General features: G+C 38.8%; 1 protein-coding gene across 5 annotated transcripts in view; it reads left to right on the top strand.

Moving 5' to 3' along the window:
• NYAP2 (neuronal tyrosine-phosphorylated phosphoinositide-3-kinase adaptor 2) overlaps positions 1-26516 on the top strand; it is a 135471-nt gene that overhangs the window by 10605 nt on the left and 98350 nt on the right. Inside the window, exon 1 of one of the 5 annotated variants that reach the window (XM_051781437.1) lies at positions 1433-1511. The exons of the other annotated variants lie outside the window; for them this stretch is intronic. The gene's annotated coding sequence lies outside the window, so the exon portion shown is untranslated. Of the gene's footprint in view, positions 1-1432; positions 1512-26516 lie in introns of those variants that run through there. 5 annotated transcript variants of the gene reach the window in all.

Here is a 26516-nt window from a genome sequence, read left to right as displayed (position 1 = left end):
TATATTAAAAACATAATAATGAGTAATGTATTAGCTAATAAAGTGGTGGTGTTCACACACAACACTATTTGGAAGCAGCTGTTATTTACCTAAATCATCTCATAACTATGCTGAATGACTTAAGTTCATTGAAATGCATTAGTCTGAGCAGTTTGAAAACAAGATCTGAAAAATGACCTGAAAAAAAAAATGTTTCATTGCACATTTTGCCTTCCAAAGAATACACTGTGTTGTCTTTCCTCAGTAGCACTGATGTACCTTCAGTGTGACTGCTGTCTCATCATGTGTGGCTCTGGTAGGTTAATTGTGGGGAAAAATGTATGGATCTATTTTCAGGAGATAAACACGGTGTATTGGATTGGAAAAAAAACCCAAGCAACTAGTCTTTGTCTGATCTTGCTGGGCTGAGTCAGCTGATCTGATCTGAATTTCTGACCTAATTTTAGTATGGTATTTAGCAATCATGCAGAGAAAATAAGGTTAATGTGCTGATTAGTAGCTGAGAGTAAGCCACAATAAATAAATATATATATATCACCTAATGTTTAGACCTTTTTCTTCCATCTTTTATTTGTCTGGTCTCATTACATGACCATGTCTATTCAGGCAGCTGTGTCCAGACCAAGAGAACGTACTGGCATATTTCCCACAGAGCCTATAAATTGCAAATAAAGTTATGGAGCAGTATCATTTTCACTGGCAATAAAGTTGCAGTACTGTGACATGTACATTTGCCATGATACAGTATCTGCCCTAGGCAGCATTTCTGGGAACAGAAGGTAGATTTGCCTCAGCTATTTTGGGTGCCAGGAAAAAGGTGAGTATTTGGAGTTTATATAGGGCATCTGTTAGAATGAGCAGTTGCTTTCTGATTCACCCATAATTGAAATACATGTATTTAGGTACTTTATTGTACATTGTTTTGTGTGGATACTTCACCAATGCTTTCCTTAATTGCACAAATACCAACTCTTGTAACGAACAAATAGCGAACCCTCCTTCTCTGAAGGCTCAGACATGTTGCAGTAATAGGTACACTTTTAAGAGGTGCATGCATTTAAAGTTCTGGCTTCTATTTTTTTAGGCATAACTTGAGCTACTGTTTCTGTCAGGGAAGTTGTTGTTTTGATTTGTATCACTGTGAAGATGTGACTGCTCTGGTGTAAAGCTGGTGGTGTTACTGGGCATGAATTTCTACCTGCCAAATCCTGGACTTAATCATCAAAATATTTACTTCTGCTGGTTTCCCTTACTTGTAGCTCATTCCCAGGATGTAAATGGCTCTGTGGAAAACCTTGTTTCTGCTTGTTGAGGGAAGTATCCAGGCAGATGCTGTCAATAGGAGGAGCTTTTAGGAGCACTGTTCTGTGCTAAAGCAAACAGAAATGGGCCAGCCAGCCAGTGGCAGAGTTAAGCTCTTGTAGTAAAGAAGGAATTGTAATGAACAGCTGTCATCCTAACCTCTCCTTTCTTTGGCAAATCAAGTATTGAAGACTAACCCATCAGCAAAAGTAAGATCATATTTTTCTCTTACCTTTTTTTTTTTTAAGTTGTGGAAGTAATTGAATTCAGGTATTATCTGTCTTCAGTGTTCTGTAGTTCCTATCCTTAGTTTCCTTCATGAACAAGACGAAAATTATGTGTCCTTCAGCTAAAAGTTGTGTTATCGAGCGTGGGTGACAGCAAGCAAATATAAAAATATTTCTATGCATGGGATTATTCACTGCCAAAAGCTCTGTTCAGCTGAGAAAATGTGCGTAATCTTAGACTATATGGACATGCTGGAGTGTTTCTGCCAGAGTAAAAAATAACCTAAATAAAATAATTTCATTATGAACTTAATGTTCTTAATAATGTCTTGAAATCAGAACAATACTCTGGGTGAAAGAATTCTTAAAGCACTATTTCTTCTTTTTTTCTGAACATTTATCTGTACTTGAAAGTCTGTAGTAAATTACACATTTCTAAGTTTTTAGGAATAAAAATTCAGGCTTGCTAGATTATAATATCCTTATAGCCTGACATCAAGAAAAAGGTGAAGGAAGTGCCATAAATATTTTGGGTCATAGTGAGAGCTTTGGTTGAAATACTGCAAACACATTATTGAGATGTTATATATTATAAGCTTGTAACCTGTTATTGTCTTGGTGTGTTGGTGAAGGGGTTTTTTCTTTCTGTGTGTTTTTGTTTGGTTTTTGTTTGTTTTTGTTTTTAATTAAAATCTGAGTTCACTCAGTGAACGTGGTTTTTAGATATGAGGTCAGTGGTACATGCTCCTTTTAATCAAAGGGTTTGTGTTATGAGGAAGCTTAACTGGGGCACTGGTTGTTTTCTTTATCTTCCTCCTGGACATGTTGCATGCTCATTTCATCCTAGATTAAGTTATTGCTCTGATACCACCATTACAGTGGAAGTGGCTGACAAAGCGTGATAGAGATTTATTTTACTGTGATTTCAAAACCTTTTTCTCATGAAAATATCATAGGGTCTCTTTTGAGGTTGGGTTGATGTAGAAAGAGTAGCATTGATAGCTTTTTATTCATCAGGAGTAAGTAAAATGGTTGTGCAGTCAGTGACCTCCAAATGTATTTTTGTTGCATTTATAAGTAAACAGATGTGATGATCTAGCCAACAAATCCTCCCTTCCAAATGCTCATATCCATATGGCTGCCTGTATTATTGCCACACAAAATAAACAACAGACACAATGCATACTATATTATATTGCTGTTGCTGTTATTCTGAGAAGTTTTATTTTAGAACAGTCATGCGACTAATGTCATTTAAAATTTACCATACAGGCTGATAGCCAGGTTTGTAATCCAAAGTTCCAAGGAAATAAAGCAGAAATCATTATCAGTTTGCTGTTTAAATGTTGATGTTAGTTTCGATAACTCTTCCCAGATTTTAGGACTTCTGCTTACAACTTTTACTTTCTTTTGGGCAAGTTAGATGACCTCCTCCCCTTCATCGTTCCACAAATTGCTCAGACCTCTACTGGCCCACTATGTAGGTGGGTGCACTTTTGCTCAGGATTCATTTGCTACATTTAAAAGCATATTAGAAGTGTGGGGTCATAGAGAGTCCAGAAGACTTCTAAAGAGTTTGCAGCCCCTTTTTCCCCTTGTTAAAATCCAGTCGAAGTGGCTCTGTGCTATGGGTGTTCGCAGGCTGTCTGACCACCTGTGTAAATGAGCGAGCTGGCCTTGCTCCAGTTCCATTTGGGCGTGTGTTCCCATACAACCTCCAGGCTGGTGCCGCCTCGGCAGTCTGAGTCATCCTGGAGGAGTTATGTTGTACCTCCGGAAGACAGTCCTTGGCACGCTGTTTCTGAAAGATGCTGGGGGGCGTATGGATCTTAACGACCAGTTTGCAGTCATTTGCTCCCATTCCACTTTTATTTCTAGTCTTTTTTTCTCACTATTTCTTGATTGCTCGTTAACTATAGGATGTGTAATTCTAACTTCTCCCTGGCAGTTAAAATTATCCAGCATTGCCTCTAACCGAAAAGTCCCTCTTAGCAAGAGAGATACATGTAGAGCTATGAAAATGTAGATATTTTGCATGATCCTGTAGAGTTCTGGTGGTGCCAGTATTTCTAGTCAAAGGTTTGCATTTGTTTGGAAAATGTCTTCAAGTGTATTATGAAATTGCATAGAGTAGAGTAGAATTGAATAAAAACTGTTGTTATGAAGACTGGATAAAAAATAAGGAAGGCTTTTCAGTTATACCCAGATTGAGTCTTTGCAACTAATCTAGGATGGACTCCATTAATGAAGAAGTACATTCAGTAATATACTCAGCACAATTCATATGCAAATTAAAAGCATTGATCTGTTCTAGTTCAAGGTTTCCAATAACCAAAAAGTACTCCATGCTGAAGTTCACTGACACCTGACAAATGCTGTAATTGCCTGTGACCTGAATTTGGCATTCATGTTAAAACCTGAAGGACAGATACTTGTACAGAAAATATGCAGAAAGAAGTCTCATGAGCCATTAGTAGCAAAATTGCAGCTAGTCAGAGTCCTAGACATGCACACATGCATATTCACATGCACTTTGAAAATTTTACCAGAGCTCTCTATACAATAAACGCTGGCAATACGCAGCCCGTCTGAGAACCCAGCAGAACTGATGCTCTGTGCTAGTGTTAGAATAATAAGAGTGAATCTTTCTGTACCTTCAGGAAAATCCATTATTTAACAATAGCTGTTCATAAAGTTGAAGAAAAACAAACATTTTCTTTCAGCAAAACAGCTCAGTGCATTGCTCTTTTAAGGGCCATAAATCACAGCTGTATTTGGCTGGGTTTAATATTAATAAAGATTGCTTTAAGCCTCATCCAGCTGGCAGGCGTCTGTGCCCTTTGCATGTTCTTCTCAGCACTGTTCTGACAGGCTATGTATGCTTCTATTTATTTATTTATTTATTTATTTATTTATTCCTATTCCTCTGTAGGAACACTGTATGGTACTTGATTATTTGATTGGGGTGTTAATTTTCTTAGCCTAAAGTAGAGAGTCTGTTCTTGGGTATACCCCTGAAAAAAAAGAATGTCACACTACTTCTGCAGCAGAACCATCTGGTGAAGGGGGTCTTGTTGTCAAGTTATGCTAGATCAGTGGCTAAAATTTGTATGAAAAAAGGAATGTGTATGTGCATTGCTTAGTTTTTTCTGCAATTGGATTAAAACAGGAGTAAGGAGAGATTAGAGAAGAAATGGATTGCAGAGACATCATTAGCTGTGGGGTTTATAGTTAATTTGAGACTCCTTTTATTTTTCCTTCTGGCTTTCTACTTCAATTTGAATTGTAATTGTAAGGGTAGTCAGTTTAAAAATATATAAAAATAAACAAGCACACCACAAAACCCTGATAAAACCAACCAAACAAAGAAAACCCATCACATGGAGTGTGTGCTGAGTACAGGGCCTTCACCAGCAGTACAGAGCCAGCAGGCATCTCCTGTGCAGCAGCCGTGGTGGATCCGGCGTGGGTGGGCACAGCTCAGCCCTCGGGAGAGCCCCGCTGGGCCGGGGGCGGATGCTGCAGCTCCCCATGCGAGCTGCTGTGAGCCTGTGAATGAGCAGAGGGAGCTGCTGTGGTCCCACAGAAGGCAGTCATAAGTGAAATTGTTTTTTATTTCACTCTTTATTGCACAGTACCCAAGGACCCCAAATGGAAATTAGATTCCTCTGAAACACTAACCCAGTGCACGCTGAGCAAAGACAGCTCACAGTGTGAGCTGAAATTGTACCCAACAGGTGACTAAAGGGACAGCTGAAGAGTTAGGGGACTGCTCATTTCCTTCCCTATATTAGTAGAGCAAAGAATAAATTGAAGTGTATCCCCAGTGTTTGTGATGAATTACATCCAGCAGTACTCTCTGAAAGCTGGAGAGAAACAAACACTGTCAGCACTCGGGTAGGTGCTTCTGGAACGTGTCAAGATTGAGGAGACCATCTGAAACCCACAGAAACATTCCTGCCAACAAGCGTGTTTCTTGACAAAATGGTAACATTTTAAGAGATCAAAAATGAGAGTAACTGCAGGGTTTTCCATAAATTAATAAGATTTACCTGGGTTTAATCCATTTCTCCTTTTGGTGGATTATATAGGGTGTATCTCACCAGTAGATCCTCTGTGAGCTGAGGGCACTTTAGTTATTAAGTTGAGATCACATGTTGGAGCCATTAAGTGAATTGCTTTTTACAGCCTTTCCCTGAATGCTGGGGCAAATGCTGTATTTCATACCCTTAGCTAATGTTATGCTGTAATTTAATTTCTGAAACATACTTTTAATTGAATCTTTAAAGACAAAAGGAAATTGCTGAGTCCTTTAGTATTGCAAAAAGAAATTGTTGAAAAATGTAGCCCATCTAGAGAATAATCTTCTATAATGAAACTCAAAGTTTGTTTTACTTCTCTGCATGCAGCTACAGAGAAGCAAATTCCTACTGTCTGCAGAAAACTCAGGGCTGAAACAGTGGTGTTTGGAAATGTGGGAAGTTATTTATCCTATGCTCCGCTTTGTAACTCTGACATGAGACAATCCTGCAGCTCTCCATAATATGTGTGTCTGAATAAGTAAACAAAGAGAGGCTAATTAAAAAATTAGTCTGCTAAGACCAAAATCATGTTATTAAGAGCTCTGACTGGTGATCTCATTTTTCTGATTTTTGTTAATGAGATGAATTTGAGAGAGATATCAAAAATTTTGCCATAAAACTGAGTATTACAACAAATTCAGTTATTTGCATCTAGTGACTGCATCTGATATTTTAGTGGTTAGATTTTGATATTCATCTTCCATAGGCAGATGCATTCAAGGTAGTTTCAGAAAAAATCCTTATAATCTGTATGTTATGCAATTCTGTTATGGGAGAAACATCTTGATTGGGTCAGCAGGGGTGCTGGTCTTCAATTTTATGGACATCCGATTAAAAATAATAGCAATCAATGCTAAATGCTGCCCACTCTAGTGGAGAGAAAATCCTGGAGCATCACTTTGTGTTCTAGTATCCTGATTCCTTTAAAGCAGCAAGAGGTTTTTAGTGGAGATTTTCCCTTTTATTGCTACTGTAGAAAAACCTATGGGTACATGGTGGAAGTGAGGCATGTATGGGGACATGAAGAATGTAAGTGGAGTAAGAAGCATAAGGTTAAAAAAAAAGAAGAATCTGAATTCAACCCATGAAGTTCTAGCAGAGTATCTTCTAATAAGGGGAAAGAACAAAGACAACATCTTGATCTTTATGTGCTGGGAGAGCTCTGTACTTTAGATGCCCTGAGTTGGTAGCAATTACAAGTGTGAGTGGTGCTGTTGGTTTCAAGAGCAGCCCCATGTAAATGATGGACAGACTTAGGAAGCCAGTGTAGGGGTGCAGGGAATCTATTTGGCTTTAACTAAAATTGAATTTTTATTTGGTTTTCTGGCTGGAAGGAAACATTGAGAGAATCAATTATCTTTTTCAATACAGGTTATCCATTTTCAGGTGCTTCTACAAGCATGGAGACAAAGGGTTGACTTTTATTAAAAATTTCAATTACATTGGGGTCTGTCTGCTTTTACATATTTGTTCAGAGGCTTGGGCACTCACTCTTTATGGTTAGGCTCCTTATAAGTTTTTGCTTGAAGGCTGTTCTGTATCTGAAATTATTTCAGAACTTAGATATCTTTTCTGTAGGAGCAGTAGCACACAGGAATACCCTCTGTATGTCTGTTAAACACTGAAGGCCAAGGTATGCCAGAAGTCTTTGGGCATTTCACGTCAGATTCTGGCATCACAGGGAGGTTCCTGAAAGTGCAGAAACAAAGTACCTCACTAGAACTGACACCAGTCTGGTAAAACAGCCCTATGGCTGCCCCTACAGAGACAGAATCATCTCAGTAAACCTGGCTTTGGGTTGCAAGTGACTCCAGCTGTATTCCATCACTGGGTTAGGAATGGCAACCCACACGATGCGGGTCTTTATTAGCCTGCTGTATTAGCAAGCTGCTTAATTTTGGTACCAGATGTTCAAGCTCTGATGATGAAACTCTACTTTGGTGTCAGGAACATCTTTCACAGGAATCTCCTGCATTGATTGTCAACTTGTGCATTACCACATTAAAAAAGGCAATGACTGAATTTTAGAGTTGGTTTGACATGATTTTTGTTATTTCACTGGAACAGTCATCCCCCATTCCTCTCTATACCAGTCATGAGAGTTTAGAGGGCTGAAGCAGAAATACAGTATTCTTTGTATTTCTGTAAAAGTATTCTGAAATTTATGTACTGCACTTAATGCCAAAATGCAGCTGCTTTTGAAGACTGAACCGTTTTCATTTGTGTCACGTGCCTGTTGTTCTGAGATTAAAAGGTTTTAATCAGTATATCACAAATGCCATTTAAGAGATGAATTGTTTCAGCTTTACATCTGAACTGTTAGGCAAAGCAAAGTGCAGCTTTTTTTCCTGGGAAATCATATTCCTGCATTCTTAATTTGAATTCTGCTACGCCCGCGATGAAGCGGATCAAGAACCGCATATGTACTTGCCATGGCAACCCCTGTATCACATGATGCACACACTAGTTCAGCCAAAGAGCTTCATGGCTTATTAAACAGGCACACACAGACCCAGACACACGCCATTTGGCCATGTGACTGCTCTAGCCTGGGCAGCTTTTTAAAGGGAAACTGTGTTTGAGCATCATAGTGTTTTTACCAGCATCATCTCGCTCGTGTTCCTTCCTCTCCTCTCAGATGCTGTGCTGAGCTTTTTAAAAAATGGATGAAGGTTGAAAAGACTCTGCTCATAGGTTTTTTTCTTCTGTCTTTCATTTGGAAAAAATCTATGTGCCGAGATAGTGGGGGTTTTAATTAGTGTTTTTTTAATTAGACATTAAGGGGCTCTTTGCAATTGAGTGAGCTATGGTGGACATACTATTTTTCTGGACACATTTTCTACTCTCACCTCCTAGATTTCACTACGTTTCAGGAGAGTAAATGAGGACAGAGCAAAAAAAAAAACAAAAAAAACCAAAGCCATCCCTGGTCCATTCCATTATCAACAAAGCATTCCCAAAACTACTTTGCTCTTTGCTGCTTTATACACTTCCACTTAGACCTGTTGATGGCAATGATCTCCAACTCCTTGCCCAACAAAATGTAGTCTGATAGAAGTTTTTCCTAACTTTGCTTGTTTAAGAGAAGTTATGTCTGACACTTGATTAAGAAATCTGAAGGGCTCAAACCCCAAAGGAATGAGTGGTGGTGTGCAAAGACAATTTAAGAGATTGAGCTGGAATGAAGCAAGTGTGCCTGACCTTAATGTCCCCCAAAGGAGAGGAGAACAGCACCAGTGCAGTCTTGCCCCGATTCCTTTGCTATAGGGCACTGTCAGTGTGATCTCTGCTGCCTGCTGACATTGTTCTTGAGGAGGAGCACACTTGTACACGGAAGGGAGCTGCTGAAGCACTGATTCTTTACTAAAACAACACGCAGTGGAAAGGAATCTCTCTCCCATTTTGTTTGCCTCTCCTCTGTCAGGTGCCTGATTGAAGTAGTATGGTTTTTCTTTCTCCTCTAGTTGAAACCTGAGGTTTTTGTGGCAAGCACTTCATTTGAGCCCAGCTACATCACCAGGTGCCTGACTAAAATGGAGAACACTGTGCCCAGCAACAAAATACTGTGCAATACTGCATTAGTCTTAATTAGTTATTGCCAAAAAACACTTGAAGTTATTCAGGCTCTTGTCTGCTATGCAGATGCAATTTATCAAGTGTTGTAGAGAAACCAACTCTTAAGTACATGTGCTGAAGTTAATAATTTTTGTGATTTATGCTGTTGCTTTTGAACTTGAGGAAAATCTATTTTCAATGTTCAGTTCCAGTCTATCAGATTTTCCTCTTCGTTTCCCCAGTAATCAGTCAAGGTGCAAATACTGATAATCCACACTATTCAGTGAGAAAGTGCTGGTTCCTTGTGTTCTGTTTAAAATGAGTTTATTGTTCGGTTACCATTTCAGGGAAGATCCATGGTAAAGGAACAATAACCTGCTTTAGGAATTAATTTAGAGAGGTATTTGTACCTAAATTGACCACTAAACAGAGAAGGAGTAATATTTGTGTGATTAGGGACACAGTGAGAAAGGTGCTCTCTTCTGAAGTGTGTGTCCATGCATCTCTGCCAGCAATTGTACAAGGATTTAAATACAAAAATCAACCTTTGAGTAAGGAGACATTTAAGGTGATATGCAACAAAAAATCTTTTTGGCAGAATAAGGTAGTATAGGTTGCCGTTTTTATTGCATTTTAAGACAGTACAGATTTTTCAGTATCTTTAATTTGTTAATAATACTTGCTCTGATATACTGTTAAGAGGGAAAGAAAACTTAGAGATCATTTCTTTTCTTGGAAGGCACTGAACAAAGGCCCTCTCTGCTCTGCTGAAAAGCAGTGAAGATTTTGACATGTGCTCCTAGCAGTCTGCTGCTGCTGTGTTGTGCTGCATCTGCAGAAGGGAAGTAGTAGCAGCAATATCTCCCCTTTTGTGAACCAGCTCTTCAGAATTCCTTCATTCCTACAAGTGGGATTGCATTTTCAAAAAGATTACCACAATCATTTTTTTTTTTCTGAGAAACTGGTCCAAATCTCTCTTCTATTCCAAAATTTCAAATTTTGTTTATTCAGTTAATTAATGAGTTTTGCTATCTAAAGGTTTGTGTTTAAACCTCAGGTTTCTATACTGTTTGTTTGCAGTTATGGCAGTGGAAAAGGCTATTTCAGCTCGTGACAAAATATTTTGACTAGCCTCTTCCTACTTAGTCATTTGTTTGTCCTCAATATATGTTTATTGTGAATTGTCTTCCCAAGAGATTATAAACAAGATGGTAGCTGTCACTAGCTGATCTTTGCTGTCATTTATTGGTGTGCTGATCCAGGAGGTTCTGTGTGAAGTGGGTTTGTCAGACTGGGTCTAAAATTTGTGGAAATAATGTCACATACCAGAATACATCAGAAAAAAAGCCCAGTAACTTCATTGCAAGACATTTAGGGTTGCTAAGAGACAGAATGTAATTATCTGCCAATTTGTTTACCATTTCCAAACACTTCGAAGGGGGAGAGCTGTGGGCTGCCCTGAATTCTAAGCTATGTGCAAAATAAGCTGAATGCATTTTCTTGTCAAATGCAGTTTTAAGGGTATTTGGAAGTGACACGAGAACTCTGACCCGTATTTTTTTTTCTATGTGTAAATATCAGTTATTTTAATTTCCCTCTCACTTCCCATATCTACATACATTGCATGTATTTTAACCGGTAACACAAAAAAATGTGAAAAAATGAAATGTATAGCTATATACAGATTTTGTAGTAAGAGAATTAATGGCTGTGCTTGATGGAAAATGAAACATTCTTACTTTAACCGTAGCAGTGCTTGGTGTTCCTGTGTTATGATTCCATTATTAATGTGTGCTAATGTTAATGTGAGGTTGACCAGCAAGTCATTCACTCATTTTATGTTTCTTTTTCTAAAATGTTTTGTGTTGTGCTTGTACTTTGAAATAAGTACTGCAGTTTATTTTGGGTGCAAACTAAGTTTGTTCCACAATGAAGTTGACATTTCTCTGTGTCACTGTGGCTATTATGGAGACAGTGTAAGATTTATGCCATCCTAAGCATGGTTGGTTTTAAAGGCATGCATCTGGTAAATGAAGTACAAACTGTAAACAGAGGTTTCTCCCCCTGTTTTCAGAATGGGAACATCTTCCATTGCTTTGTCTTTAATGGAAATAAATATTCATTTTTAGCCAACGTGAAACCCTAGCTGTAAAATTGAAAAACTCACCACAATACTAAAGGGATAAGCACTTCTGAGCATCCTAATAGTAAGCTCAAGTCTGAATTCGTGTTCAAACAGTATCTTTGACAATGCAGTGCTGAATGTCCATACAGGTGCATTACTGTTTTGTAGGATGTTGCTCTGGGAAGGTTAGGAGACGTTGTCCTGGTATTTGGCCTCTGCACCTTGCCCCCGGCAAGGGCTATGAATCTTTTTGTTCACTGGAGTTCATTGGGACAGATGAAGGTAGATGTTTTTACCACGCTTCTACAAAGCCAAACTTCAGGTCAATTCCCCAGAAAAATTGTCCTAGAGCAACTTTATCTGGCAAGGCTTTTTTTTTGGTAGAGGCTAGTAACCTCTCACCTCCTATCCACCTCTTCAGGGATGCACAGGGGAGATTTAGGGAGACTGTATCAGCCCCTCAGTGTCACTCTAGCTCATTCTCTGGTCCTTGTGGTTGCAAAAGGAGGCTTGGTTAAGTTCTGACGAAACACCTCTTTTGAAGTCTGCATCAGTAACACAGAGCTACAGGCACACTGGCTTGTGTCAGAGATGATCATTCTTTTAACTTCTGCTGGTAGCAATCCAACAGTAGAAGTCTGCATTGGGCAACCAAAGGGTTAAATCCCAGTTTTCCCCCCCAACACCTGCTGACTGCTCTGTTAATCTGCCAGATCCCTTTGATGCGTGCTCTGTCCTGTGGGTTTGCTGTGGTTTCTGTGCTGGTGACATCAGGAAAATGTGACTGTGTGGGTCTTTCAGTGAAGAGCATAAGGGGCAGTCAAGCAGAGGTTTTTTAATTAATCCGATATAGAAGTCTAGAAGCAGTAAAAGGGGACCTGAATTCAGATACACCCCATAGACTAAGATCATGTGGAGGCCAACAGTGTTTAATCCATGTTTATTTCCATATGCTTTCTGAATCATCAGTGATTTAAGGTGGTACTTGTTCCATAGTACTCCACCACCAAATATAACCATTTTCAGATTTAATTTTGCACTATATCCAAATGTAAATGCCTCCACCTGTATGACCCAGGTGCCAAAGTTGTAACAGAAGGTGCCTGGATAAGTAGGATTGCCTGAACATTTACTGTATGGCTGTAAGTAACTTAGAATTTGCAAGGGGATGCCATCTCCATATGGTGCAGACCTACCAGAGCTTTTGGTTTAAAAGGCTGAAGTAGCCTTAGGATAGCTGAGGTGAGTGGAACTTGTTCAGAAGGGTGAGTATGAAATGACAGCTTGAGAAAGAAATACACTGACTGCTCTTTTTCTCTCCTTCTCTGTGAAGTCAAAGCATTGATCTTTTTTTTTTTTAGTTTGAACTAAAACAAATTTCAGGTTGTTTGATTGAAAATGGTTCTTTGCTTCCTCAGTGGTGTCTTCAGTTTGCAAGAATTTTCAGTTTCTCCACTGGGATTATGAGGCCAGAGGATATAAAGATATCAAATCTTGCTGGTTTCCCGCTGTGTTTTTTAAAGCTTGTGTTATTTATTAGAACCAGTCAAAGACCAGCAGAAGTAATTTGATGAATAATTTGTTTGACAAGCAGTGGCAAAGTTCCTTAGCTGATTCATACTCTCCGATTGCCTCACCTTTGTAGTTGCTTTGTTTTCGCTGCTGTGTCCTGATTTGTCTCCTTGCAATACTTTCTGCTGAAAGTGATGCAAATCACTTTTCCCAGTCCTTTTCATCTTTCTCTGTGTGTGTGCATAGGAAAAGGCAAAATATGTCTGAGCATTTTTGAATCTGTGGTGGCTGAGGCTTTTACAGCATGAACTCAGACCTTGCTCTGAGCCCACTCACCTGAACTTAGAAGGGGAACAGGAGATTCAGTTGTGCATTCTTTAGAACAAATGTCTCTCATGACTTTCTGAAGCATTCGGGAGAAAATTTAGCTTAATCTTAAAAGTAGCCAGTTTTCTCTCATTGCAATTTTAGAACCTCATTGCATACATGATTAAATATTTAGTTTCCAGCCTAAAGCAAGTAGGTTTTGGGAGCAGAGTTCTCAGTCTCTGGCTTTTTTTTTTTAATTATTTTTTTTGTTTGTTTAATTTTTATTTATCAAGTGTCTCAAAGCAACAGAAGGACAGTTCTTCTCAACAGGGCACAATCTGTGACCATTTTTCATAAGATGGGATCTCCACTTCTTATAACAGCTGTTTTTAGGGCCTTTATGCCTATTCATGGAGGAAACTGTTAGGGTAGTTTAGTCTTTCTCCTCTTCCTTGCAGGTTGATGCTTTTGATATGTTTTTTGTTGGTTTTTAATGGGGAATGTGTGATGGGTCTGTGGTCAGATTACACCGTAACCACACTGGAAGAAAAGCATGGGTGGTCAAAAACCTTCACAATTTTGTAATCATAATGAAGGCTTGTATGCCAGTTCTAATTGCTGCAAGTGAACCATTTCCTGACCATGCTAATGGCACATCCTATTACCATAACCATGTCTCAGCCATGGTAGAATACCTGTTGATTTAGGATAATAGTTATAAAGAAGAATAGAACGAAGCACCCATCACTGCAGAAGATGTTAAATTTGCTTCCACTTTGATTTAATTGTTTTTGTCTAGGTGAGAAGCCAGAAACAGATTCCAACTGGATTCTGTTAATCAATAAATCTTTAATCAATGGATCTTCAATCAATGACTTCTCTCACTTTTCCCAAATCACAATTTGTCCTGAAGCAGTGAGGGCTAACATCATATCTAATGCAACTTCTTTAATTTACTGGAATAACATTTGGGATGAACTTATCTTGAACTTTATTTGCAATAAACCATTGGTGAAATGCTATTTTTTTCATCTCTGCTTGGTTTATTTCTGAGCAGCCTGTTGCATTTTGATGCTATTAAAATAAGAATGCTGATGTAGGGTCCTGATTCAGCTCCTATTCATTATTCATTTGTGCTCCAAATAAATAGTTCAGTGCTTGCTCCTTGCTAACAGCCATCGTGCTGCTGAAACTACTAGAGATTGCAGTAAGCAAAACAAAAGGTCATGAGCACTCCAGGTCTTTTGACACTACTGCAGCAATCCTTCCTTACAATTGCATAAACAAGCAACAAATACAGCACAATCAGTTGCCTTTCTCAGCTCAGCACTGCATGATCATTAGTGGCTTTCCACCATGTGGAGTTGTTCCACCCCAAGGGAGATGAAATCCCACCTGAGAAGTTGTTTCTTCTCAAGCTGATGCATGTGCCAGCTGTTTCACATCTCCTTTCTTTGAAGGTGTGACAGGCTGTGAAGGAGCAGCCGAGGTGGCTGCTGACATCGCGTGCGACGGAGAGCGGGCTCTGCATCCCGGTGTTCACTCAGCAAATCAAGGGCATTAAATTAAGGCAGTAGGCCCCACATGCCATTTGACAGTAATGGTGTGTTAAACTCGCTACTGTCTGTGCATTTGAGGGTTTACTTGTAAAGTCACCGTGCTTTTTGATAGGATGGTCCCTGATTTGCGCTCAGCCAAGTTTTTTCTGACTCTGTGGGATGCTTGAAAAAAGAGGACACTGAGAGGAGTTTCATTCTGCCTCGTGACTGTTGTGAAAGGGCCAGAGATAAGCAGTGCCTGAAATCTGGAGGGATGTGGTGGTAACACCTCCGTATGCCTCTGGCACCCGGGAGGAACTGGGTCAAGAGGAGCAGCTTGCTCTTCTGGTGTTTGTGAGCATGACGGAGATCTTGCTGCCTGTTTTTTTACAAGTTTTTGTAAACCTTGAGTGTCATCAAAGACAGCAGGCTAGCTAGACTTTGAGTCCAACCAAGTAGGACAGTGTACCGATGCTACCTTCCTACCTTTTTTATATATACTGATAAATTACTTTCAGATTCCTTAGTTAAACAGGCTGTAGAGCAACATCTTCAAGAAAAAAGTCTATGTTATAAACTGTCAAGTTTCAGTTAACTTCCCAAGCATTTTAAAATAATTTTAAATTAAATATTTTAAATTTCTGGTCATGTTCATTCACTTGCTGTAGTGTTTTAGTTATTCTCTCTCTCTCAGACAACTCAAAAATAATGACTCCTTTTAAAGGCACTGTGATTGGCAGGAGTATTCCTAAAGTATTATGTGATAGGTAATTTCCACTCATATTCTCTTTTCAGACTTGGGATTGATAGGATAGGTGCCAAACTGTCACATTATAGCTTTCGGTAATTAAAATATAGGATGGCACTAGTATTGGTTCTGGATAATTACTTGTTTTTAGAGCAAAGCTTTGACAGACAATATTATGGATGGTCTCTAGAAATTGGGTTTAAAAAGCATTTCTCATGCCACAGAAAGCATGAGATTATATTTTGCAGGTAGGGCTATTTGGAGGCCAGTTGGTACCATTTAATGTAGGAGATGGTTGAATGATTTGTGGAAAATAAGGTTATCTGACAAATTCAGCCCATATTTCAGTTAATAAATAATTCATAAACTGATCGTGACTTCCACAGTGCATTCATTATTTATAAGGGCTCACTGAATAATTTGTGCAAACAAATTTCAGCCTATAGAGTACCCGTGAGTTGTTTTGTGCTTGTTATTCTTATTGTGTGATCATGGTGTTTGGTTTTATTTTCTTACTGTACACAACTTTTAAGTTGGAGGGTAGTAGATAACATTGAATAGTTCCCAAAGCAAATGGAGTCGTTTCCTGTATGAGACAAAGAATATGTCATGCTTTGCCACTGCTGCTTTTAACACAAAAGGATTGTTGGGACTGGAGCTGTTTACATCTTCAAGCAGAAGCCCACAAAGGTGTGGTTCAATTGAGCTTAAGAATTATAAGTCCAAACACTCAGTGTCACCCAGCTCTGCGTCAATTTTTCTCAGGAAATGTTTTTATGCCTAACTCGCCTTCTTTTCTTCCTCCTTTATTTTTCCCCTTCAAGAGAGTTTTTGCAGGTGCTTCTTTGCTCCTTTCCTCTTCATGAAAATTGCAATTCATCTGTTTTCCAGGGGAGTTGGATATTGAGGAAGGGAGAAAGGATGAGGAGTAGGAGATAGTAACAGGAATATAAATAATGATAATAAAAACATCTCCTGGAAGTTATATATATATTTCAAAAATCTCCAATAAGAGAGCTTGAACTGATGTAAATAAATCCTCAGTGCCTTATAAGTAAAACAAGAGCTTAAAGGGGAGTATCGTGTTGTCCAGAGGAAGAAGGCTGGAGAGACTAATTTGATTTCCCCTGCCACAATCAGCACTTAAGAGAGCAAAAAGTTACCAAAGTAGGGTTTTGGAGAGAAGGATTTGCTTTTCTCTCTGCCATTGTTACAAAATACAAGCTCAAGAAAGTCACTAAACCTGTTTTTCTTTGCTTCCCCTCTCTTTGCCTTCTTCCTATACTCAGACTGTGAACTAATTACAGAGCTAACTGTGACTCTGCTATGCACCAGTGGGACCATGGGATGCTGGACACAGCAGCATTGGAATGTCCTGCCTACAGACACTTCACTCAGCCTCAGTGGGAGTGGTGTGGTGTATCCTGTGTACCACTTGAGTAATGCTGCTTGATTTTTTTTATCTTACTTGTCTTAAACTGAAATAGGTTGTTGATCATTTTAGGAGACTCAGACTGTTTCTTCCTTTATGTCTTGCCATGCTTTTTTTAAATAATGGAAAAGTCTCTACACATAAAATGCGGGTAGCATTCCTTGATTGCCAATTCTGAGACAGACTAAAGTTCAGAAGCCATATAATTCCATTACCTGTAGGAAAACAACTGGAAACAAGTTTTCAGTTTTCATTAGTGAGAGTTGATGAGTTATGAAAAGGAGTTGATAAGGTACTCCTTAAGCAGCTGTGGAGATGTAAATTTTGAGGCAATAGACCTTTTATCAGTAGCTTGGGTTAATAGCTTGTTAACTCCAGTCTGTTTCAAAGTGATACTGAGCTGGTTTATTTTGAGGGGAAGCAGAATATAGTATAAAACTGCTACTTACATCTGTATGCTTAATGTCCCAGGTTTTTGTTATTGTGGGCACCAGGTGTCTTTGCACCAGACATCTGGAGTGATAAACAAACCCCCCTTTTTTGTGTACGGACACATAGGTAAACATGGTGGAGTCCTGGAGTTACTAATGTGCATCTTGCTGAGAAAAACAGTCACACACATCCTAATTATTCCTGTTTGGAAAGCAATAAATAATAATGTTGTCTGATATCTGTACAACTGGATCATCCAGAAGCTCTGAGGAAGATTAAACCAGCCTCATGCTTCACGCTAGAATGGCATTTCTGAAGGCCTGGGTATTGAGTGCAGCTCATGAGAAAATCTGAGGCACTATTTGAGATTATGTTTGGATGCTGGAATTAAATCAGAGAATTCCCATGAGATGTGTGATGCTGTTCAAGTTGCATTCCTCAGGCAGAGTTTCTGTTTCTGTGTAGTATTTGTGATGTTGGGAGGAGAGTCTGGATGACTTGTTTGTAGGGTCTGGATGCCTCTGACCTAACTAGGATGAAAGTTGGAGACTTGCAGCTACCATGTAAAGGTGTAATTTTGTGATGACAATACCTACTTGGTGTCAGACACAACGTGGTGACCTCTTATCATCATTGCATCAGGCAGCAATTTTTGTAATAGAAATAGTTCCCTTATTTACACTCACTGGTTCTTCACTGGGAAAGAGAGTAGAAATGAGCATCCTCATTGTCATCACTGGATGTTAGCCCAGCCTCTGAATTAAAAACATATCCCATATGTGAGTTTAGGCACTGAAGCTTGGTGTTTGGCCTTCAGTCATAACTCCCTGGATCCAGACAGCTCTCAAAAATTTGGGAAAATTTAACTCAAGATCTAATTCTGGATTCAAATTTCACTGCCTATTAGATGCTTTCATAAGCTTTACCTGTCTGTGAGCCACAGAAACAGAACTGTGTTTTCCAAATAATATGTAACCAGTCATTCTACTGGAGTGGGATTGGATACCTATGAGAAATACTTGCTCATGTCCAAAAGTAAGTCTTTCAAGGTAGGAACAAAGAACATTTGGAGCAGTGTGTTTACTGAAAAGAAATTTCTGTTCTGTCTCCACATAAAAGGGTTGTTTTTAGCCCAAACCGTAACATGAACACCATTGAAGGGCTTCTGAGCTATGAAAGAAGGGGAGGTAGAACTTCTTAAGCCAGTTTTGCTGCCGAAAGTAGGTGCTTCCTAAAGCTGCATTCCCACTGTAAAATGATGTATACCATCGTGAATAAGGTACCATCATTTAAACTACTCATTTTGTTTGAAAGAAAAAGCAAGCTCTCAGTTCACCTTCAATACTTTAATATGTACCACTAATAACCATTACATTTAAAGAGACACTATTATGCCATATGCCCTTTTATTGGTCTCTGGGGAGTATTTGCAAGTACACAGAGATGTGTGTAAGTTATTGCTGTGATAATCAAACCATGTGTGTCATATGTCACTTAGAAATGATATATTATTTAATAAAAAAGCTTTTTTTAAATTAAGCAATACTTCATTTTAAAACATGTAAAGGCATTTATCTTTCATGTAAGATTAAATAAATATATGTGTCATGGAAGGGGCCAGAATTCTGTAAGCAATAGATGAAGACTATGTGATCAGATTTGGAGCCCTCAAGAAGAAGTACCACTTCTTATGTCCTCCCACATATTGTGCTCAAATTATCATATTTCCCTTTTCCCTCTGCTTTCATGGATAGTCACTGGCTGTGTAATTTAATTGGCAACACTTCTATTGCTTGGGTTATCAGTTTGTATTTTTTACTAAATTCAACCATCTTTATGTCTAAAAAAATATGAGTTTTAAAATAGAGAAATTCACAGCTGGAGATTTTTGATCATTCAGTAAATAACAGAGAGTGACATTAATTTCATTTCTTCTTCGTGTTCTTGGTCTAGATTTTATCTTTTATAAAGATTTGTTTTAAAGTTCATAGTTTGCCTATTGAGAATACAGATTTCTAAAGGATTTTAGTGGAAGGAAAAACACTACCTTCCCTGTTCAAAAAGTTATTAATCTAAAATTTATCCTTTTGCCATATTTGTTTTCCCATATTTGACCAGTTCAAGACACATGTCGAATTTTCCCTCTCTGTGATTACTCCTAAATATTTCTGTAGCTGAAAATACAATCTTTCTGTAGCTAGCAGGAGGGTATTCCTACCTACCCGAGGCCAGAATATCTTCCTTGACATAAGAAATCCCTCATGAAAGAACTCCAAGTCCTAATCCTGGACATGGAATAAGGAATCACTATGCGGCTAAAAATTAGACTCTAATTATGCATAAGTTGAATAAAGTAGGAATTAGCTAACTGACACCAAAGCAAAGTGCAGAAAACAACTCAGGGCTGGCTCCTGCAGCATCCAGTTGATGGAAGGATTCTCATCCACAGAAATAGAAACAGCACCAAGCTCCAAACAACTCTAGTATTTTAGCTGCTGTTTGTTTGGGGCTTTGTGATCTATCTTTCTTTCTTTTCTCTCCTCCTGACAATGTAGCTGTCAGGAAACTAACCTGCTATTTAATCTAATGATGTGTTTACATTTATTAATCAACTTGAATATATATTTTCCTCAGTGTGACATTCTTCCCCCTTGTCTCCACCCCCAGATCTAAGCTGGCATCATTCAAAGTAATGAGTATCTTCCTTCTTTTTTCACTTGAGAAAGTGGCACAGAAGTTAAAGCACTTCAAAGAGATTGTTATCTCTCCATAGCTATTGTATAATTAAACATCAGCCTCCCCATACTGATGTACATTCTCCTTGATCTTTAAGTAGGAAAACAAAAAGAGGCATCTCCTGTGTTGGTCTCCTCTAACAGATGAGCATTAGCTTTTCACCTTTCTGCTGTAAACTGACTTGGCTTTGTCGGAAAGGAGTTGAAGTAGGGCAAAAAGATTTGCATGCTGCTACAGAAAGCTACTAATATAATCTATCTAACAATTGATTAAATTGTGAGGATGTATGATTAATGATACCTTGGTCAAATGTGACCTTTTAAATGTAGGACAGGATGTGTGCAATGACTTGCAAGTTTAAATGTGGAGTTTTAAGCTATGGATGAGAGGATGCTTTACTTGTCTGTTTTGCTCAGTATGTCTCAAATAGGTTTTAGCTGTAGCAAATTAGGTAGAGCTAGATGAAATGAAAGCCACCTCCGACTGAATTATCCAACTTAAAACAGCTTTAGCATGCTATTTTTAGATTTAAATATTCCTGTTTCATGGTGAGAGATGCCAAAGTTAATCTGCTTATGGAGATTCAGACTTCTAAAGTTTTCACATGGGGTCTGTTGAAGAAGGAAATATATTTTCTGGTTTAGTGTTTTAAAGAAATTTAACTTTGGATTTTTTAATTTAGCTGGGGGAAGCTAATTGCTGTCCAGGACCACATTTTGGTATGGTAGATAAACCCTTACTGAGCTGAATTTTCAAGCATGTAAACTCTCATTGTGTCACCAACTGTGATGAAGTGACAGGGTTTCTGCTATCAGCCATGGAATTTGTTTCTCTGGAATCAGTCAGTGAGAGTGGTAGGTAAGGGGACAGGATGACATGGCACCAGACATTCCTTACTTTCAGCTCTTTCCACCCAAAAAAAAAAAAAAGGTCTGATCAAAGGTGTTCAAAAATATCTCCCTCTTTACTTTAGATGACAGTAGAGTGACTGTCTAGGACTGTAACAATCAACTCACATGAGACAGGTGACAGCATCTTGCTTGGTTTCAGACTCACTGCAGTATGGTCTAGTGAAAGTATCTGCTAAAAGCTCGTTAATGTTTGAGCTCTAATTCATTGTTATATATAACATAATGATAACTATTAGTGCTGCTGATCTATGGCAGAGGGCTGAATGTGCAAATAGCTTTTCCTCTAGTCTGGAACTAAATGGTGCTGGCCTGGCCGCAATCCCAGCTGGCTGTTTAAAGAAATGTGTCAAGGGATCACAGGAATATAGACATCAGTGGTGCTTTTGGAATTAAAGCTTGCTCTGAGCTCTTGATTTCTTTTCTCTCCTTAAAGATCTCCAGCACAGTGCAGTGTGGATAACTCTTTTTAGCACAAGAAGCTGTCCAAGCAAGTGTCTGAAGTATGGTTTCAGATGAGTTTTCTCTGAGGAAAATATTTGCCTTTAAATCTTTCCAGCTCTAATTAAGCCTGCATACCTACATTTCATGTCTGTGTGAGCTGTAATTGCTAACATTTGCACAGAGGAGCAAGCGAGGAGCTGCCATGGCTGCTTTGTAAAATGCGAGCAAGCAGAATCCAGCAGCCAGGCCCAGTCAGTTTTAATGACTGACTGACTGGCTGGATCTTGCAAAAAAAGGATGGAGCTCTGCTGCATTTGGAGCCTGCTTGAAATAAATATACCTTTGCTTCAGAGCTGGAGATTGCACACTCTTCTTTCCTTCAGGGATTAGGCTGCTTTGTGGCAGCACTGCAGGGGAAAAGGGGGCTGCAGGCCAGGGGAAGCTCGGGGAAGGGCTGTGCATGAGGGAGCAACTGCAGCCACAGGACCAAGGTGCCTTCACTTCCCTCCTAGTCCATCATGTAGTCACCAAAAGCATAAGGCTGGGCTAGCAGCTTAAGGTAACAGCTACAGAAATAAGTAAGGGAGGGAAGAGAAGTAGTTGTACCTGGCTGGGTAAAGGAGAACTAATTAATTTCTTGGCTCCAGTGCTGCTGTGCCCCACTCCTGCCTGTCCTGTTGGTGCAGCAGGTAGGTGTGGGTGTGATGGAGTTGTCTTATCCCCATTTTTCTTATTCCCTCGAGGCAGTAGGAGCTGCTTGCTAATAGGTCCATGGCAGAGGGGATGGATCTTAGCTCAATTATGCTGTGGATCCAAGCCCGAAGCAGAATGTTTCATTTCTTCTATTTCTGGGTTAGCTTATTCTGGATGAATGGACTGAAATGAATCTCTCTGCAGAGCATGGATACGTGGGAGGTACGTGCCTTTCTGTCTCTGGGCAATAGCTACCTTGCTTCTAGGATTGTCTTTTTGGCCTGATTTTTCACCTTGGCCAGCTATCAGTGTAAGTCAAGGCATCGTTTCAGAGATGGAATTATACTACTGAAATGTTACTGATGTGCGAAACTGGTGTGAAATCAGACTCTGGCTACCCATGTCAGCTCCCTGGGAGCAAGGAAGGAGCTGAATGCTTACATCCAACAGCATCAGTCAATGTGTGCAAATCCAGTACCTTGTCTGAGACTTCAGCAAAGACTTTGCTGTCTGCAGTGAGATACCAGGTAAGGTACATGAATCTCTGCTAGTGAACCAAAACCATGAGTCTATTGCATCAGCTTTTGTTTACCACAGTTAAAATGGAATTTATTCTCTGGGGTTATTACTGTCACTCATTATTAAAGGTCTAGTTAATTTTGTTGATTCTTTATTATTTGTTTAGAATTAATTTCTTATTTCCTACTTGAAGAATGTTAGCTATGTAAAAACAAAGACTTTAATTAATTGACTGACTTAATTTTTCCAATATACATTAGCCCTGCTCCTTCCTACACATGTATCCAGAAGGGCAGAATAAAAATGACACGTGGTAAAATGAAGCAGAATGTCTAAGCTCAGGTCATTAAGCTCATGGTAATAATAAAGGCTTCACTAAATGGAAAATACCACCAGTACTCCAAACTGTCTTGATCAAAACTCAATTCATTTGTATTGTTTATAGTGTTAATTACTTTTAGGGGAAAAAAGTTTGTATCAATTTAATACATAGCATGATTGTTAAATTGTAAATAACTGAAACTGCTGAAGCTTTTCTTCTAATAAAATTGTAATTGGCCTTTCAAAGTAACTGCACTAATAATTTTTCCTCCTACTACTATTTAGTAGAGATCCTTAGTTGCCATAAGTCAATGTCTTTTAGTCTCATGAGGGTCTGTAGCCTACTCAGCTGAGAATCTGGACCAAAGCAGAGCTGTGACAAGAGAAGAGAAACATCACCTCCAAGGTATTCGTGTATAGCATTGTTACTGTGACTGAAGTCAGTGCATTGCTACTTACAGAGGAGAAAAATAGAGCATTACAATTATTTGTGCTCACTGAGATGTTTTACACACAAAGTGATAGAAGTGATAGAAATTTGGAGTAAAAAATATGGTTCCATTTTGCAGTTGCTGATAGTTACATGTTAAACTGGTTTTATTAACATGAACAAAGGGAAGCTGTAATGCACTACTTCTCCTCAGGACATGTAAGGATCTATGTGCTTCTTCTTGTTGTAGTACCTCTGCACCTTCTGATCTGCAGTGTACCTGATGTCGATAGTGTGGTTGCAAAATGGGGCTAGAAAACCTAAATTCATCCCATCTTAGTCCCATGATCACCAGTACTGTGTATCTGAACTGCCTGTGCACCTGCTGTGGAAGGACAAGGGCCTCCAAAGGATGAATACTTCAATAAATGATGGTATGAATCATTAAGCCAGTCTTTTCAAGCAGTCTGTGTGGTGAAGCAAAGAGATGAATGAAGGTCTTCCAAATTGTGAATGGTCTGTGACTTCAGGAGTATCCTCTCCTTCTCAGCAATCTTAGTCTGTTCTGATGTTTTGGTTTTATTCACTGTGCCATTTCTGATAGCAGCCACGCCTAGTGATCATTTCTTTCTTAAAATCACCTTGGCTATAGTAATTCTTTTGTGCACAAGTGTGCTTCAGGAATCTCTGTTTACTACTGTCAATATATTTCTGGGGTTTGGATGTGAAGTATCTCTCTCTGTGGCTGGTGTATTTCCAGGCCGCTTCATCTACAGGTTCTGCATTAAATATTGAGGTTTGTACATGTAACCTTTGCAGTTTTGCATGTGTACAGAAGATTTTATACATGACAATACACATTTTCAAGTGCAGTGATCCCATTCTGTTGGGTTTGTACCTGAAAATTCAGTGTACCTTCACTGTCTTACAGCAGGTGGGTGATATTCTGGTAGCAATTTGCCCTGCACAGGAGTGTGGCAGAAACCCCAGGGTGGAGCACAGTCCTGGAACTTGACTCTGGTTTCGGGTTCTGGGTTACGCAAGTGTATAACCATGTTCCTGCACAGGATATAAGGTAGGGCTCTCCCTCACACTGCCAGCAGCATCTCAGCCTCATTTTAAGAGAGTCTTGAGAATGGAAGCCACCCAAAATGTCACGTAATGATACTGTTGCATCTTCTGTCTCCCGGTTGTACCCAGAGAAGTGTTCCTCCCATTACAGATGTGGGAGTGTGTGGACACACCAGAAATCGGCCCTTACTTGTCAGATTGCAAGAAGCCTGCTCTGTTTTCTAATTATCTAGAGTCTGCAGGGCAGCTTGCTGATTCCCTGTAAATAGCACTTAGTCTAGTCTCAACCTGTTAAAAGTGTACAACAGTTAACATTTATTTTTTCCCCAAGTATTTAATTTTGACAGCACTATAAACAAAAGCACTTCCATGCATCTTTCTTAGCTGAATTATTTATTTGAATGTAGATATGAATCATCATTATTGCAGAATACAGTGAAGTCAGGTTCTAGAACGAAAACATCAGTGCTAATTAGCTGGAAATAAAATTGTCAAAAATACTTGATTCTAATTAGGGTCTTTTTAATGTTTATACACTGTGGACTTGATCTTCCTCTCAATGACTGTGTAAATCTGGAATGCTTTCATTGCCTCTAGTATGGTATCCATGCAAATAAGATGATAACTTTATGGCTCATTCTAATGGTTATTATATGCTGTTAGCTAAATAGAAAGCAGTTCAAACTTTAAATTGTTTGATTAAGTAAAATCAGTCCACGTTTTACACTGCGTATCTAAAGCGTAGAAATATTAGTAGCTGTGCCATTCAAGAACTATAGACCTGACTGTACTCTGAAAAATAACCACATGCTCTCATCTATTTTACATAAAAGTATGCATGTATAATTAACTTACTCCTCTTTATATATAGCTGGGTGTTTTTTGTTTGTATGGTGGAAGTATTAGAGCTGATCTGCACAATGAGTGATAGTGACTCATACATGTTAAGAGTTATTTAGCTTCTCTGAGGTTTCCCCACATAGTTCATTTTACCACTCTGTCTCTTTCTCTTTGAAATCAATTATTTGTCCTTTTCTTCAGTGAAGCTCAGCTACTTCTTCTATGTAATTCCTCAGTTGTTCCCCATCCATTTTCACAATCTCCCTGTTCATCAAAACACTCAATCTTGCAGTATTGCCTCTGCCTCTTCTTTCTCAAGAGTTTTCTAGAATAACCTTTTGATGGTTGAGCCTAAAACTTAGGATAACCAGATGTGAAAAAGGTTTGGATTTAGTATTTTACTCTATGTTTTCACAACTGAGACAAAGTTTATATTTGTGTCTGAACCTCACTGAACTGTGAAATAGGTCACATTTAGAGAACTTGCAGGATCTTATCTTTGATAAGCAGGAATTTTGAATCTTGAGTGTTCTCTCACTGACTCCTGGTGGTCTGCTTGGGACTCCAGATTTCTGGGACTTCTGCAATTCCTCCAGTCCAGATTTCTATGCTGTAGTCTCTTCTCTCTAAGGTCCATCCTCTCTGCTTTATAAGTATAAAACAAAAAAAAAAAAGTATATTCTTTGTTTTTCTGAAATGAAAGCAAACTTCAAAAATCATAACTTCTTTTTATTAAGAGTTAAATTCCAGTGCAGTTATGCCAAACCAGCATGGTTGCAGACTGTTAAGCTATTTATTTTTGCAGCTGCTTAAGTAAAAAGCTAAAGGCGAAAACCTTTTTTGCAGCAAATAATTGACATGTTATTTTTCTGTTTTATAAATTGCTTAAGGGGCTTATGATTTTATTCATAGATTAATAAATTTGTTATAACTGTTTGGATAATTCTGTGACTAATTCTTGAGCTGCTAGTTTATAAACAATTTGAAGATTTTTAATTCAAAATTCAGGGGTTATCAGTAGCTGGTTTCCTTTGTTCGTGACTAGCTCTGGGTTCTTGCTTTTTCATGGTCTGTAGGATAAGTGTTTGGTCCCCATGTGGGACCTTTAAGGGCAATTGCAATAGCAAAGAAATAATAGTGACTTTAAGTTGGTTGGTTTAGCAGTGCAGCATATTTAATGCATCACATTTTGAATCTTTTTGTCTGGGACTATTTTCTAATGTTTAGCCCTAAAATAAGCCAGGTCTGAACCAATCCCATACCAGGGTGACACCTCTGACGTTCACTTGGGG

This window comes from Manacus candei, unplaced genomic scaffold (assembly GCF_025592945.1).
Source record: "Manacus candei isolate 608988 ecotype Guabito, Panama unplaced genomic scaffold, ASM2559294v1 h1tg000015l, whole genome shotgun sequence".
Classification (NCBI taxonomy): domain Eukaryota; kingdom Metazoa; phylum Chordata; class Aves; order Passeriformes; family Pipridae; genus Manacus; species Manacus candei.
Note: the sequence above shows the minus strand (reverse complement) of the source record. Positions and strands in the feature narration are given on the sequence as shown.